The sequence below is a fragment of the Oryctolagus cuniculus genome, chromosome 5 (assembly GCF_964237555.1).
Source record: "Oryctolagus cuniculus chromosome 5, mOryCun1.1, whole genome shotgun sequence".
In the NCBI taxonomy this organism is placed as follows: domain Eukaryota; kingdom Metazoa; phylum Chordata; class Mammalia; order Lagomorpha; family Leporidae; genus Oryctolagus; species Oryctolagus cuniculus.
In genome coordinates, this window is record NC_091436.1 from 153,965,623 (window position 1) to 153,982,159 (window position 16,537).

Consider the following 16,537-nt stretch of genomic DNA (forward strand, 5'->3'; position numbering starts at 1 on the left):
GCTCCCGACAGCAAGCAAGAGAGTCGTCCATGTTTTGCTCATTCTCTTCAGCATAGCCTTTCCTTATCAGCTGGTCGAATGAAGTCTAATTCTTCTGTATTGGAACAACTACAAAGTTCGTTATGGAGGAGATATTTAATCACAACCGTGGATACATATTCCTTCTCTGCGGTTGGTCCCATGGTGTAATGGTTAGCACTCTGGACTTTGAATCCAGCAATCCGAGTTCAAATCTCGGTGGGACCTTTCAAACGTGAACTTTTTGCAGTTCCTGGATTGGATTGGCGTTGAAACGTGGAAAAACTCGTTCCTCTGCTTAGTATAGAAGCCTCTTCCAGTAACAGCTCTGTAGCCGTGTGCACAGTATTGGATTGTCCTCCTCTCTCCCAACTCAGGACCCGAACACATTCGCCCGGGAGTGATTAAGCGTTCAGAGTGCACTAAGTTAACAGGAGACACTGAAAAGCACGCTGCTTCTGCTGACTGCAGGAGCTTTTCAGGGGCCGAGCAGAAAAGCCCCAGCAGCAACGAGGACGCCCCATTCCCGGGAGGGGGGCTTCCACTTCTCAAAACCCCCCAGGTTCGGAGCCCTTCTTCCTCCCGCCCGCTCCTAAGCACCTTTCGCAGCGGACCTCCAGTCTCCGTCATTCCTCGCCCCCTCTTCTTCCCGTCCTGCTACTCACCCCCGTCTGCCTCGGTTCTCTCCCCTTCTTGTTCTCAACACCCACCCCCACCCCCGCCCAGAGCCGGCCGCAGAGCGCACGGGTCCCGGGCGTCGCAGGTTCAGGGGCTCCCCGCGGACGGGAGCACCTGCCCTCCCTCCGGGCCCTGAGCCTCGCGCTACGCGGAGCTGGCAGTCCCAACCCAGGGGGAGGGAAACGGAGTGGGTACGGCGTCCTCTGCCTTCCGCTGTCCTCTCCGCATCTGGCTTTTTCCACCAAGGTGAAACACAGGGAACCGCCAAGGGCGTCCTCCGAGACACCCAGGAAACGTTCCTGGCGAGCTCTCTACAGGGAGACAGAACCCGCCGCGGCTGCTGGGAGGGGCTGAGGGACATGCAGATGCTTCCTCTGGTACCTTACGTGTTGTGTGGGAAAAATTCCTGTGGCTGTGTACAAGCACTTCATCAGTGACCAAACTTCAGTCAGGCTTCTCTGAACTGTTTGCTCTACTAGGTCCTATCCTTGGCCTTTCCAGCCTGGTTTTGACAAAGAATCCAACTGAGCCCAGTTTTAGAAAGAATGTTGCTAAGCCATTTTGGTCAGACTTCTCTACCCTTGATCTCCAATCAAGCGTCTCCTCCTCCACTCTTGATAGCCAATGAAATTCCACCCAGAAATTTTCCATCCAATGACTCCCTCACCCTATCCATTGGCAATAAATCCCCAGATGCCCCTGCTGTGTTTACAAGTAAATTTAATCTCTCTCTCTCATGCTATAGTCTTGAGTAAAGTTGTCCTTGCCTGTTAAATTCCACCTGGTACCAATTCATAACTGAGAAAGTGGTTCGCTGCCTAGAGAGAATGTGTGTCAAATAGAGGACTGAGAGAATTATGGTAGCCAGTTTCCTGAGAAAATAAAAACAAATTTCAAAATATGTTCAAATCAATAAATGGGACCTACCAGATTAGCAAAAGGAAGATTAAAGTAATATGATCACCTCAGTAGATGTAGAACAAGTATTTGACAAAATTCAACACTCTTTCATGATAAAAATTCCAGCAGACCAGATCTAGAGAGAATGTACCTCAACACAATAAAGTCCATATATAATAAACTCATACCTAACATCATACTCAATGGTGAAAAACTGAAAGCTTTTCTTCTAAGATCACTTGCAGGTCAAGGATGCCCACTCTCGTCGCTTCTTCTAAACATATAACTGGAAGTCCTAGCCAGAGCACCTGTGTAAGAGAAAGAAAGAACAAGCATCCCAATTGGAAAGGAAGAAGGAAAATTGTATTTGCTGACAAGATCTCATATAAAGAATAACCCTAAAGACTGTTTAAATTTAAAAAATTAGAACTTATAAAGTTGATAAAGTCAGAGGCTACAAAATCTGTATAATAAAAATGAACTATTTGAAAAAGAAATACAATACAAGCATTTCCCATTTATAATAGCAACAACCACAACAAAACACATAGGTATAAATTTAATCATGGAGGTGTATATATTTATATATCGTAACAGGTTTTTGGTTTTCTCCCGTGGTTCCTGGTTCATAACTCCCACAGCTGCTGTTATTTGGGAACTCCTCCAGAACAGTAAAGGTGGAGGGCGGTCTTTTGTTTTAATGTTGGGGCACTTTAGGCTCAGAAAGCAAAATCTCTCTCTGATCTTCTTCTTTCCCTTGCTGTGTTTTCTCCCCTAAGCAGTCTATAGAAACTAGAATTTCTCTTCCCTAAGGTGGGGCATAAGACCTAAAAATAAATCTCCTACCTTTTTTGTCTTGAAGTTGGCTATAACATTCTCTGACCACCTTGTCTGATCGTGAGACTCACATTTTGAAAGGGGTCCTTCCCCGTGCTTGAAAGGAAGAAATGCTTCACGGAGAAGTCAGATAGTAGATCGTGAGACTCACATTTTGAAAGGGGTCCTTCCCCGTGCTTGAAAGGAAGAAATGCTTCACAGAGAAGTCAAGAGGAATCTGAGCAGAAGTGCCTGTCTGGGTTTTCCCCACGCAGTCTATCAGCATAATCATACTCTTTTCTCCGATTGCATTTCTACACACTTGTCCATGCTTCGGTCATTGTTACACAGCAAGTCTTCACAGATTTGACCCCAAAGGACACGGCTCAGAGGTTTGGACAGGTAAACACACAGGAGCTTAGGGGAGGGTGAGCAAGAGGACACGCTTGTGTTGCAAAGGTGATGCAGCCCAGCTCTACAGTGGCTAAAGGTCCTGCTCAAGACCTTTCATCCTTGTTTTAGATTTCTTTTCAACTGGCTGCTTATTTGTGTCCTTTAAAACACCCCTTATGAATAAGCTACTAAGTATAAGTGCTCCCCTGAGATCAGCGAGCTGGTCTAGTGCACTAAAAGAACCCAAGGAGGAGGCCTTGGGAACTCCAGTTGGTAGCTGTTCAGTCAGAAGTTCCAGAGGCTAGGATTTGCAAGTTTCACTCTGGGATCTGGTGCATCAGAACTGAACTGAACTGGTCAGCGAACACCCAGCCGATGTTTACTACAGAACCGGCTGCTTGCTTGCTGCTGGGGAGAAATCCCCACACATTTGAAACCACAGAAGTGACCTGTGCAGGGATGGGGGTGGGGGGACGGGAGAGCATCTGACCCAGTGGTTAAGTCGCCCATATCCCACACTGGAATGCCTGGGTTTGAATCCCGGTTACACTCAGTAGTTCAGCTGCCTACTAATGCACCCTAAAGGGACACATGGGTTCCTGCCACCCATGTAGAAGACTTGAATAGAGTTCCCTGCTCATTATTAGCATTCACCTTGGACCAGCCCCCCCCCCCCATTTTTGCAGGAATTTGGAAAGTGAACCAGTGGATGGGAGTGCTCTCTGTTTATCTGTACCTCAGTTTCTCCTTCAGCCCCCTCTTCTGTATGTATGTCTTTGTGCATCTTTCTGCCTTTCAAATAAAGAAATGAATAAAAAATTGAAGAAGTGATATGTGTTATGAGCATATATATATATATATATATAGAAGGAAAAATGGTATGTCTCCCCTCTACATCCTCAGAAGGGGAGGGGGAAAATCTGTACACTGCAAAATATGTAACACTGATTACGGAAACTGGAAAACCAAAAACGAATGGAAAAATATCCCTTGTTCACGAATTAGAAGAATTAATATTATAAAAATGTCCATATTACCCAAAGCTACCTTTTTGGGGGCAGGGATTTTTAAATTTCTGTCTTTAAGTATTTATTTATTTATTTATTTATTTATTTTAAAGGCAGAGTTACAGAGAGAAAAGTTGAGACAGAAAGAGAGAGAGATATCTTTCATCCACTGGTTCACATCCCAGATGGCTGTGATGGCCAGAGCCAGGCCAGGCCAAAGCCAGGAGCTTCATCTGGGCCTCCCTCCTGGGTAGCAGGGGCACAAGCACTTGTACCATTTTCTGTTGCTTTCCTAGGTGTACTAGCAGGGAGCTGGATTGGAAGTGGAGCAGCCAGGACTCAACATATTGGTTGCCAGCATAGCAGGTGGCAGCTTAACCCACTGCACCACAATGTGGCCACTACACAAGTTATCTACAGATTCAATGCTGAAGAAATTCCAATGGCATTTTATATATTAAATAGAAAAACAATATTTAAATTCATGTGGAATCACAGAAGACTCCCGATAGTTGAAATAATCTTGGGCAAAAATAACAAAACAAAGCATCACATGCCCTAATTTTGATAATAAAAGGATTGTAATCAAACAGTCTGGTACCAGCATATAAACAGACACACTGACAAATGGAGCAAGATAGAAAGCCTAGAAATAAACCCACACACCTATAGTCAGTTGATTTCACAAAGCTATCAAGACACATATTGGGAAAGGACAGTCTCTTCAATAAACAGTATCAGGAAAACTAGTTATCCACATGCAAAATAATGAAATCATATCCTTATCTCACAACATATACAAACCTCAACTCACAATGGGTTAGAGACTTAAATTAAGACCTAAAATTGTAAAACTACTAGAAAAAAATAAAAAGGAAAATCTCCACAACACATATGATTCCAAAGCACAGGTAACAAAAACAAAAACAGACAAATGAGATGGCATCAGACGAAAGCTTCTGCACAGCAAAGAAAGGAAACAAAGTGGAGACACAACTCTCAGATGGGGAAGAAGGCAGACCACATGCCTGATACAAAAGTGACATCCGAGGTATATAAGAAGCTCAAAACACTCACGAATAAGGAAATAAATAGTCCAATTTAAAATGGGGAAAGAAGGGTGGGCATATGGCTTAGTGTTGACCTGTGTTGAAACCCATGTCCCATATTGGAGAGCCAGGGATCAAGTCTCAGCACTGACTCCTGACTCCAGCCTCTTACTAATAAAGACCCTGGAAGGTAGCAGATGATGGTTCAAGTTGCTGGGTGCCTGTTGTCCATAGGGAAGACAACTGCTGAGTCCCATCTCCTGGTGTCAGCCAAGTCCAGTTGCATTGCAAACATCTGAAGAGTGAACCAAGAGAGGGGAGCTGTTTCTCTGTCTCTCTGTTCCTGAAATTAAAAAAAATAAAAATAAAAAATTGGCAAAGGACTTGAATAGATATTTCTCAAAAGAAGACATACACATGGCCAACAGACAGATGAAAAAATACCCAATGTCATTAATCATCATGGAAATGCAGACAAACCCCAAGGCAACACCACAAAATCCTAGATAGAGTAACCATCAACAAAAAGATAAACAGTAACTAGAATTGGTGATAGTTTGGAGTAAAGGGAATTCTTGTATACCGTTGGTGGGAATAAAACTGGGTAGAACAATTTATGGAAGATAGTATAGAGCTTCTTTTTAAAAATTAAAAATAGAATGAAAAAGGTCATCGAATTACCACCACATCAAAGTGCCTGCCCTCCAACATGGGAGACCCAGATTGGATTTTAGGTTCCTGGCTTCAGTCTGGCCCAGCCCAGACTGTTATGGGCATTTGAGATATGAACCAGTAAATGGAAGCTCGCTCTGTCTCTTTCAAGTAAAATGAAAATAAGTAAATAAATTTTAGAATAGTATGACCATACTACAAATTTCATGGAAACTTCACATCTGAATATATATTCAAAGGAAACAAAACCAGGAACCTATGGTTTGCATATAAATTGGCCTCCAAACTCATACAGGACTTTAAACCCCAAAGTTATGCATTAATTGTATTAAGAGGATAGAAATGTGATCGAATTGTGGTGTGTAGGAGGTGGGACCTAAGGGGAGGTCTTTCAGTCACTGGGGACATGCCTCTGAGAGGCAGTTCCAGCAGGAAAGGGCGGGCATTTGGCCCAGCAGTGAAGACTGCCTGGGACTCCCCCAACCCATAGCAGAGTGCCTGGGTTTGAGTTTCCCCCACTCCTGATTTCAGCTTCCTGCTAATGGGTACCCCGGAGACAACAGATGGTGGCTTGAGCAGTTGAATCCCTGCTACATACAGGGGAGAACCAGATTCTTGATCCCCTGGTCCAACCCTAGCTGTTGCAGGTATTTAGGGGTAAATCAGCAGGTGAATGATCCTTCCTTGTCTCTCTGTCTTTCAAAAAAATGTCCGGGTTTGGGCCCAGTCCCTCTCTCTGCTTCGTTGCTTGCCTTGTGATCCTTATTCCGTGTGTGCTCCACCAGTCACCACGGGCCCCTGGGCAGAGCCAAAGCCTGCACTATGCCATTTTGACTTCGAATATCCAAAAGTGTCAGCTAAGTAAACTCCTTCCTAAGTAGAGTGCCTCAGGTATTTTGTTGTAGTAATAAAAAGCTGACTAATATAATTCCCTGGTCCATTACAGCACTATTCACAATAGCTAAGATTTAAAAATCAACAAAAGTGTTGATCAAGGGATGAATGGATAAAGAAAATGTGGTATAAATACACACGGAAATATTGTTCAGCTTTAAGAGTCAGGAAATCTGAAGGACATAATGCTAAGCGAATTAAGCCAATAAAGACGAATATTATGATCTCACTTAAATGGGAAATCTAAAAGAGCTGAACTCATAGAAGTAAAACAAAGAATAATGGGTACCAGAGGCTGGGGAGGGAGAATGAGAGCGGGGAGGAGAGCTGCTGATCAAACGGTACAAAGTTTCAGGTAGACAGGAGGAGTGAGTTCTGAGATCTACTGCATAGCAGGGTCACTAGAGTCAATAATTAAAAATTAAGTAAAACAATACAAGCTGTTCAGTGTGTGAAAGGTGTGCCTGGGAAGACTGAAGGCAGGGATAGCTTTCCTGGGCTGGACATTCACAGAAACAAAGAAAATTCTGGATGACTGGCTACAACATGTAGACACTACACGTCAGACAGTACCAGACGTTAACATAAGACACAGCTGTATGCTTTGTTAAATCACAGGCAAGAACATGCTCCTTGAGATTCTAACGTAATACATCAAGATCAAGGCCCAGAATTCTTCATTCATAACAAACGCTTCAAATCCTCTGATGAAACAGTTCAGAAACTATACTACGAACATTGCTGTCAGCTTCAGAAAGTATTTTTAAATTAAGATGAAAGCAAAAATGATTAGATTTCTATCAATGCAACAAATATTTTGAAGTAATAAGAAAGTAAAATTAAATTGTACTTCAATGACTGTCCCCTTCTAAATTAACAGATAACCCCAAATAGCCAAAACAACATATTAGGTAAGGTGAAAGGAACAGGACTGCAATCACTGCTGTTTTGAGTGTAGATAAATAAAATTCCTTTTATGGATCATTTGATAATACCTATAAATACTACAGCTGCATATATTCTAGGACACAGCAAATCTATTTCTAAAAATTCATATTGCTGTATACACACAATCCAAGTTTTATATACATATGTATATACACACACACACACACACACATATACAAGGATGCTTCAAGAAGTTCATGGAAAATGTAATTAAAATTTAAAACATATTTCCATGAACATTTTAAGCACTCTCATGTGAAAGTATTTATGTACATATATGAAGTTATTCATCACAAAATTTTTTGTAATAGCAAAAAAAAAAAAAAAAAGATGAAAATCTGAATTGCCCAGTAGAGACCTACCTAGAAGATACATTGGGATACCATGCATACTTGAGAAGAAATAAGTAGTCCCTTTTTGTGTATCTCCAAGATATACTTTTTGTACATCTCCAAGATATACTCGTTATGGGGAAAGGGCAGGGAAAGACCAATGTGCATAATATGTCATTTGTGTTATCTCTTTTTATCTACAAAAGTAAGTATTGTGTGTAATATATTCATATGCACTTAACACAATTCTAGGAAGAATGAATAACAATGGCTATCTGTGGAAATGTGGTTGGGGATAAAAGTGGGTGCATGATTTTCTGCTTGGCATTTTGGACTTCTGGAAATGTGTGAATATAGTGCCTATTCAAAAACTTAAATAAAATCTAAAAATATAAGGAAGGAATACACATACTTCTCTTTTCCCCAAATGCCATCCAGATGAAAAATTGCAAGTAGAAACTAAACAATATTGGCCAACTTCACTGCCTTGCTTAATAAGGAATCTTTAGATCTACAGGGGTTGCTGCATGAAGTGTAATATTCAGTTTTGTCATGTCTCTAAAAGGAGACAAACTCTTTCTCAAAGCTGCAGATCCTTAGACAATAAAAATTAAGTTTTTTATTTGGGGAGGAAGTATCTGCATTATTTAAATGTACTAGGCAATGCTTTTCTATGGCCCTCAGTTACTTGTTCAACTGCTTTAACAAAAAAATAGACAAAAAAACAGAAACGGAGACTGCCTAAGGGAATATCTCTGCCCTCAGCGAAGTTGCCACCTGAAAAGAAAACAATCTGCAAACCATCCAGCTGACCGTTTAATTTACAACCATGGTCAGTGCTACTGAGGAGGGATGGTCTTGAAATTTTGGGACTCTTACATTGCAAATTGAGGTCAAGCGAAGATACACTTGGTAATTTTCTGGGTTTGGAGGTGAATAAAGAATTGTAGATTGATATATGTTCAAATCACTCACTTAAGGAATTAAAACCTCACCCGCCGACGAGGGTGGGATTCGAACCCACGCGTGCAGAGCACAATGGATTAGCAGTCCATCGCCTTAACCACTCGGCCACCTCGTCACACGTAAGCACAGCGAAACCTTTTACTTCCTCCCTGCAGTTCTTTCTGTAGTAATCTCTTGATTTATACCTTTCCTGGATGAATCTTGACAACTCACAACCACACCCAGAATCAAATATTTTTAGGTATGTTTCATAGCAAACACAAAACTACATAATGACGCTTGGGGTGGCTGAGTTACTTGGCACATAACAAACGAACAGGTAAAACCAGTATACCTTGATAATAAACACGTAGATCCTGGTTAAAAACAGGAATCAATACAATAGAATTTCAGTCTTGCTTTGCTAACTCGGCTCCAGCCAGCAACCCTGTCTTTTCCCAGACTTAAGTCTTTCTCTGCTTTCCAGAAACCTTATCCCCCGCCTCCTGTGAGAACATCTTCCAGGATTCCTGTTTTCTGGAGGTACCGAGAAACCAAGAATCCGGTTCTGTGATTCTCTGATATTTGCTTTTGAAGTATGCCAGACATTTCGGAGATGCCTTCGTTTCTCTCGTTTCTTCACTGAAACTTGGAAGTGATCCGCTTGAGACGAGAAGCGGTGAGCGACAACGTGGTTGGAAAAAAAAGACGCAAGCACCCACTGGGCCCTTGGCGTTCTGGAGTGGATTAGAATCTCACAGCAGGAGACGGTTTAGCGAGGATTGAGTGAGGGACTCCCTACTACTGCAGGAGCAGGAATGCCTGAGTCCTGGCTGCGGCTCTGTCCACCCCCACGCCCTTCCACCCCCGTAATTTTTTTTTTAACTTTACAAGAAGGAGCTGAATTTGACAGCTTCAAACAAATCCAATATCAGGAAACCTCGCTTCCTCACAGGGTTTGCCTGCTTTTCCATATTTGTGGAGAACTTTGGAGAGATTCTTTCTGCCAAAATTGCTTTTTCCTTCCAATGAAATCCCTGCTTCTGTTCTCTGTTTGGGCAAGAGGGACTGTCTTCTGTCCCTTATGTTCCTTTACTGCATTTCATACACTCATCCTCAGCATACCCATCCATCATGGGTCGCTCAGGGGAACTACTAAAAACATTTTTTTTAAAGTAGAGTTCATCCAAGGAACAGATGCAATCACATGAAATGTTCAGTGAAAAACAAGGAAGGCAGAAAAAAAGCAACAAAGAACAAACACAGCAAATAGAAAATGTTACAATTATGCAAGATATTAACCTAGTGTAGCAATTACCATTTTAAATGGGAATGGTCTAAACACATTTAGTAAAAAACAAAAAAAAAGTGAGAGTAGATTTAAATAAAAAAAAAAAAGACTCAGCTATACGCTGCTTTAAGAAGCCCATTTTAAACAAACCACCAGAAATAGTTTAAGTGTAAAAGAATGGAGAGAGATACATCATGCTCACACCAATCAGAGGAAAGCTTGAATAGCTGTATCAATTTCAGACAAAGCAGACTTCAAAGCGAGAAAAATTAGCAGGGGCAAACAGAGGTGTGACATACTATAAAGGGGCCAGTTCTTCAAGAAAACGTAATAATCCTTAAGGTGCGTGCATGCATGTAACAACAGAGCATCAATATACGTGAGACAAATTCGCAAAGAGAAACTGATAAATGCACTATTATAGCTGGAAACTTCCTACCTCTCTATCATTAATGGACAGATCTAGCAGGCATGGCATGTAATTAAATCTGGTCCTTAGCCCTTTTCTCATTGTAAATATTATTTGTATTTGAGTACTCTCTGTGTCACTCTCTATCTCTGTGTCACTCTCACACACACACATATACACCCCTCAAAATCAGACATTGTCACTAGTTTTGATTTTCAATTCTTCCTGAACACTATTTTCTCACAATAGTGCCTTCCTCTTTGCCTTCTCCTATACAAAATCAATTTAAAAATTATAATTGCTTTCATGTGCAAAAGAAGGCGCTCTCTTTTTTCCTCCTAAGGATGGACTAAATCTTCAATCTCTCTAAGAGCAGTGAGATTGTTGTCCATGCCAAGCTTCCAGAGGAAATGTATATAAAACACATTTTTCTGTGAGATGATTCATTTCTCAGAGGAGTCATCTATTTCCATGTGGTTCCCTTGCGACCTGAGATCCCTCTGGCCAATGAACAATAGCCAATGCCAGACACCTGGAGGTTGCCTGAGCTGGGGAAGACGTGCAGATCATATATATACACTCCTCCAAATTAAGGAGCCCCAACTGAATTCAACAAAGGTAAGAAAAGCCACTGAATAATAAAGCCATACTCTGTACCAGGCCCCAGAGGAAGCAATTTATGTAGATTTCTTCTTTAAACCTCACAACAATCCTGAAATATAGCTATTATCCTTTCCAGTTTGTGTGAAGAAGCTGAGATTGAGAGAGTAAATGCTTTGTCCAACACAGAGAGCAAAGGCGTCATCAAGGCCTTCCTGACAGAATGTGGGCTCTGGAAAAGACACACAATGATAACACCACTTCCTTTCTCTCCCCAGGCCAGGCTCTCCGCTGAAGAACTCTAATAGCATTTGCTCCTGAAGAAATGGCTATCTAACTTAGGTTTTATGGCCTTTTCTTAGCCATAAAGTAAAATTTTCCAACATTGCTCTCATTAGGGAAAAGTGATTCTGCTCATTAACCCTTCAGGTCTCTTTTGTGTTTTCTTGAAACCTTTTTAAAACTCACAGAATTCTAAAATGAACATGGATTGCAAAGTGGAAAAGGTATACTCTCTAGAGCACTACTCTGTTCTGTGTGGAAGAGAAAGCAGGCCCTGTGAGGACAGGTCTTGCTGGTGGCATTGGGCACCCTCAGAGTGAGCAGTAAGAGAGCCATGTCTCTACTAGTGGCTTTAGGAGGGGACAGTTCAAATCATTTCCCATTGCATTGTCTGGAAGAGAGAATGGGAAGCAGAAGAAAGGAAACAAAGAGAAATTTCAACTAAATGAAGAAGCAGTAGGTCAGGAGTTCAGATGACGTGTGAATCCCTAAAACTCTGATGACATAAGCTTTTAAAAAGTGACTCATTTAATTCACCTGAGTAAAAAGATTCTCACTGAATCCTGATAGTGCATCCTGTTGTATCATATAGCCACTGAAGAGTGTATTTTGGCACAAGCAACAATATTGAGCTTCTCTTTCTATTATTTCAAGATTAATCCAGAATTACCCCTAAAGGCAAAGCTAAAAACTTGCCATGGAACTCCAAATTCCATTAAGTTGGCAGGTACCAATGCCATCTTACTAGTTAAAGTGATCAGTTTAAGTACATAACTGATCATAAAAATAGGAATAAATGTCAAAGGAATCACATAAATAAGACCAAGTGTCTGCTAATAATAATAGATAGGATTAAAAAGGAGAGAATGATCTCACATGGGAAGCGGGATACACAGCAGACTCATAGAATGACAAACGCCCTAAATAACATTCTGGCCTCAGAATCAACCCTTAAGGCATTCAGATCCGGCTAAAAAGCCCTTGAGAGTAATTCAGGCATGGAAAACCAAGACACTGTGGCAAAAAATGGCCTACCTGAAAGATCTCTGTGAATGAAATCCCGGTGGAAAAAAGGAGCCATCAAAGAAGGAGGTAACTTTCTCTGAAGGAAGGAGAGAACTTCCACTTTGATTACGGCCTTGTCTAAATAATGTAGGAGTTTGTGGACTCAAGAGGCTTCCATAGCCTTGGCAGCTCACAAGAGCCTCGGGTGATTACTGACGTCGTAAATAAGAGTGTCAATTGTTAAATCAACAACAGAAGTCACTGTGCACTTGCTCCCCATGTAGGACCTCTGTCCTTAATGTGTTGTACTATGAGAACTGATGGTAAAACTAGTCTTCAAACAGTACTTTATACTTTGTATGTCTGTGTGGGTACAAACTGTTGAAATCTTTATTTAGTATAGAGTTGATCTTCTGTATATAAAGATAATTAAAAATGAATCTTAATGAAGGATGAGATGGGAGAGGGAGTAGGAGGTGTGACAATTTGGGGGTGGGAGGGCAGGTATGAGAAGGAAGAACTGCTATAATCCAAATGTTGTACCTATAAATTTATATTTATTAAATAAAAAGCTTTCTATAAAAAAGATTAATCATGAAGTCAATTAGAAATACTCTACCTTCTGGAGGTGAATCCTAGACAATCTTGGTGCTGGTTGTTGATTTACTGGACAGAGCAACATACTCAGCCTAGGAGAGTGGGAGCAAGAGAGTGTCTGGAGCAAATGAGGAAATGCTCCCAAAATCTTGGGGGTATTTTAGACGTCAGCGTGAAGGGACTCTCACAGGTCAACTCTGGGACTGTTTGAGCATCAAATAAATAAATGAGTGTAGTGATCAATGATAAATCATTGACAAAAGTAGACTCCATACAAATACATTGGCAAGTGAAGAAGCAAATGGGCCAGAAGCAGAAACTCGCTTAGGGCAGCGAGCCAAGCACTGAGCAAACCTGGGAGGAGGGCTGGAGCTGGGAGATCATCCCGCAGCCATCACCATCAAGATGGGTTCCCAGAGTGACATGACCTCTTGGGGGAGTTTTTGAAAAGGAGTAGGATATTTGCAGTCTTCCATCGTCTCCCTACAAACCAGGTGATCAAACTTAACTTCACCAACGCTGGGCAGATGGACACACCCGTCTCCAGATACAATACTTCAATATTACCTAATGTAGTATTCCAGTGGGAAAAGCAGAACTTGAGTCTAATCACGAGAAAACCTCAGCCAGGCCACAGTGAAAGAGGAACTGAAATGCGTTAATAGCGCTGGGTTATGCAGCATTTAAACAACTGGCCACGCTCTATGCAACTTTTGATCCTCTGAGGAAGCAAGCAAATGTTAAAAGCAAACACAGTAAAATAATCTGAGCAAAGGATAGTTGGATATTTTGATACTATTTGCTCTTTTTCAACTTCTTGGGGAGCTTGAAATTGTATCCAAATAAAAGGGATGCCTGTGAAGTCAGCGGCCATGAATATGGGTCCAGCCCGACCAGGCCAGCTCTTCAAACTATGGAAATCATCCGAGGAGCCAGTGCTGCCTCATCTTCCCACAGTGTCCCACGGATTCGTAGCCCACAAACAGGCCACACTAGCCTTACCTGATTGCCTCTTTTTTCAAATAACAGCCCTGTTCCACTGCAACCCCACAACCTCCGGTCAGCTGGGGACCGGCAGGGTTTTGCAGGAGGTAAACTTTGTTCTTGGCTTTTGGATGCTCTCTGTTCCCCTGGAGGCGGCACTGGGCGTGGGGACGGGTGGGCTGCAAGCTGGGACCTCCTTGGGCTACTCCCAGCTCCCCTCTCCGCCCTCACTCGGGGCTACGCTACCCCCTGCTTTGCTCTCCTGGTATCATCAGTTGGAAAGAAGCCGCGGAGAGCGAAAGGCAACACACTTTCTCCTTCTACAGGATCCAGCTCAGCTGTGGGAAGGTTTCTCCTGGGATTTTAAGAGGCAGAGAAATAAGGATTATAAATCATGAAAGGAGTCCAACGTGAGACTTCTCGCAGTCGGGGGTGTAGCTCAGTGGTAGAGCGCGTGCTTAGCATGCACGAGGTCCTGGGTTTGATCCCCAGCTCCTCCATCAGTTTTGGGAGCACGCACTTGTGAACAGGGTACGTTCTGTCCGCGTTTGTGTGAGTACCCGTTCACACCTTGATTTCTCACGCTGAACTTGATCCTTTGAGTCAGCCTTGGATCTGCCTATATTTCCTTTGTGACTTCTGACAACTCTCACATCCCAGGACCTTCCTAGATCCTATGTAAAGAACCACTCTGCAAACTAATTGGCTCAGCTTCTTGGGATTCCATACTGCGTTATTATTGAGAAATAGAAAAAGGTTGAAAGGACAGACCCTTACACTTTTTAATCTTTTTTGAATCCTGAAGAGTTCTGGGAGTAAAGATCACAGGGAAAGGTGATTCTTCTGAGTTTCCCTCTCCCCACATTACATTTTCTTGAGCCAGTTTGCCTAAGTCAGAGCTAGTCTAAAATATTAATTAAATACATGAGAGGGAAAAGACTGTAATATACATTGTTAATTGGGCTTATGACCTATACCACCTATTTAAGCCTCTTTAAGATATTTTGTGGTCAAATTTTAATTTTTTTTTCATAACAACACAGGGATATCCATTATCTTCAGTACTACTTAATATTGTAATGGAGGTATTAACCAAAGAATTTCAACATTAAAAAATAATTAAAAGGCAGGTGTTTGGCACAGTGGTTAAGACTGCTGTGACACCCTCATCCCTTACCAGATGGCCTGGGTTTGAGTCCTGGCCCCACTCTGGATTCAGGGTTTCTCATAATGTGCACTCTGGGAGGAAGCAGCGATGCCTCAAGTAGTTGGGTCTGCGCCACCCACATGGGAGATCCAGATTCACGTACAGCGTTCAGCCTGGCTTCAGCCCCGGCTCTTTGTGGGCATTTGAGGACTGAACCAGAAGCTGCTCAGTATCTCTCTCTTTCTCTCTCTCAAGCAAACAAAAATAAAGACAAATTAAAGATAATTAAAGTAACTAGAGGATTAAATATGAAGGATTATATATCTAGAGACCATCTCTAAAAATAGAAACATTACTACAAATAAAGAATTTTGTAAAGAGTCTGGTTGTAAAATTAACACAAACAAACACACAGACACACACTCACATTAGCCTTCTGATATCCAACCTTTGAAGGTTTTTGATTATCAATCCCTTATTTTGAAAGCTGACAAATGAAGGAATTGAATTGCATATAAAGATAATGAAAAATGAATCTTAATGAAGAATGGGATGGGAGAGGGACTAGGAGGTGGGTCAGAAGTGGTGTGGAAGGGCGGGTATGGTGGGAAGAACTGCTATATTCCTGAAGTTGTACCTATGAAGTTTACATTTACTAAATAAAAGCTTTCTATAAAAAAAAGAAGGCATTGAATCAAGTATGTATTTTTCCTCTTCCACATGAAATGTATTCTATGATAAACAACATGAGTATACTTCAGAAAGTTTTCAGAAAATAGAATATTTTCCATAGTTTATTTTAGTGTAGCACAAAAGCATTTGAGACCTATGCATAGTTTTTTTTTTTATTTGTCATTTTTCATGAGCCTTTTGGTTAGGATTAGGATTAGCTGTAAGAAGATGTCCTCAAAAAAGTGGCTTTAACTGCAAGGTTGTGATTTTTGCAAGATCTTTCAATGGTTCTTGTTATCAAGTAAATACACACAGGAGCTTCCCTTCATGACCTTCCAAGTCCATTTTATTAGGGTCTGACATAAGTGATTCCATTTTGATTATGACAGCTTTCACAAAAAGGTTTCCAAAAAGTTGATGAAAAATATGTAGTGTTTTATTACATTTACCATGAACTTTTTGAAGTACCTTTGTATTATTTAAAAGCAGTTAGTTGTAAAAGGAAACAGAGAAAAAGGGGAGTTTAAAGAGCTTCCCTGTGAGAGAGATCATAGGTTATGTTAAGACGAATGTCCAAGTAGGATACATGCCCAAGCATTTTTCTTCCCTATATTGTCCTTTTACCACCAAAGAGTTAATGCTGCAAGAGGTTTAGCATCAGAAGCAATTGGCTTTATTTAAGCATCTGAATTTCCTTTTCTAACTAAAATCAAGAAAAGCGGTACTGGCTTAGTTTACAGTTAAGCTACTTAGAAATGCTCCGTGTTTACATTTTGCAGAACAGAACAATAATGGACATATATGGCCAATAAATGATCATTCTTCAATTTGTCAAGTTCTTATCCCTTAGGTCAGTAGGTAGCATACCAGAAAAAGTGTGACACATTGAAAATAATAG

At 41.4% G+C, this 16,537-nt stretch overlaps 1 long non-coding RNA gene and 3 other non-coding genes across 4 annotated transcripts in view; 2 read left to right on the forward strand and 2 right to left on the reverse strand.

The window, feature by feature from the left end:
• The first annotated feature begins 174 nt into the window (after window positions 1-174).
• Window positions 175-246, forward strand: TRNAQ-UUG (transfer RNA glutamine (anticodon UUG)). Its single transcript has one exon. It is a non-coding gene; the product is annotated as a tRNA-Gln (tRNA).
• Window positions 247-2,730: 2,484 nt separating this feature from the next.
• The window catches only part of LOC138849830 (uncharacterized), a 61,135-nt gene continuing 47,328 nt past the window's right edge, over window positions 2,731-16,537 (reverse strand). The window contains exon 2 of the long non-coding RNA XR_011389046.1: window positions 2,731-5,204. This is a non-coding gene — a long non-coding RNA (uncharacterized lncRNA). The remainder of the gene's footprint in view (window positions 5,205-16,537) is intronic.
• On the reverse strand, window positions 8,707-8,788 carry TRNAS-GCU (transfer RNA serine (anticodon GCU)). The gene has a single exon. It is a non-coding gene; the product is annotated as a tRNA-Ser (tRNA).
• On the forward strand, window positions 14,249-14,320 carry TRNAA-AGC (transfer RNA alanine (anticodon AGC)). Its single transcript has one exon. It is a non-coding gene; the product is annotated as a tRNA-Ala (tRNA).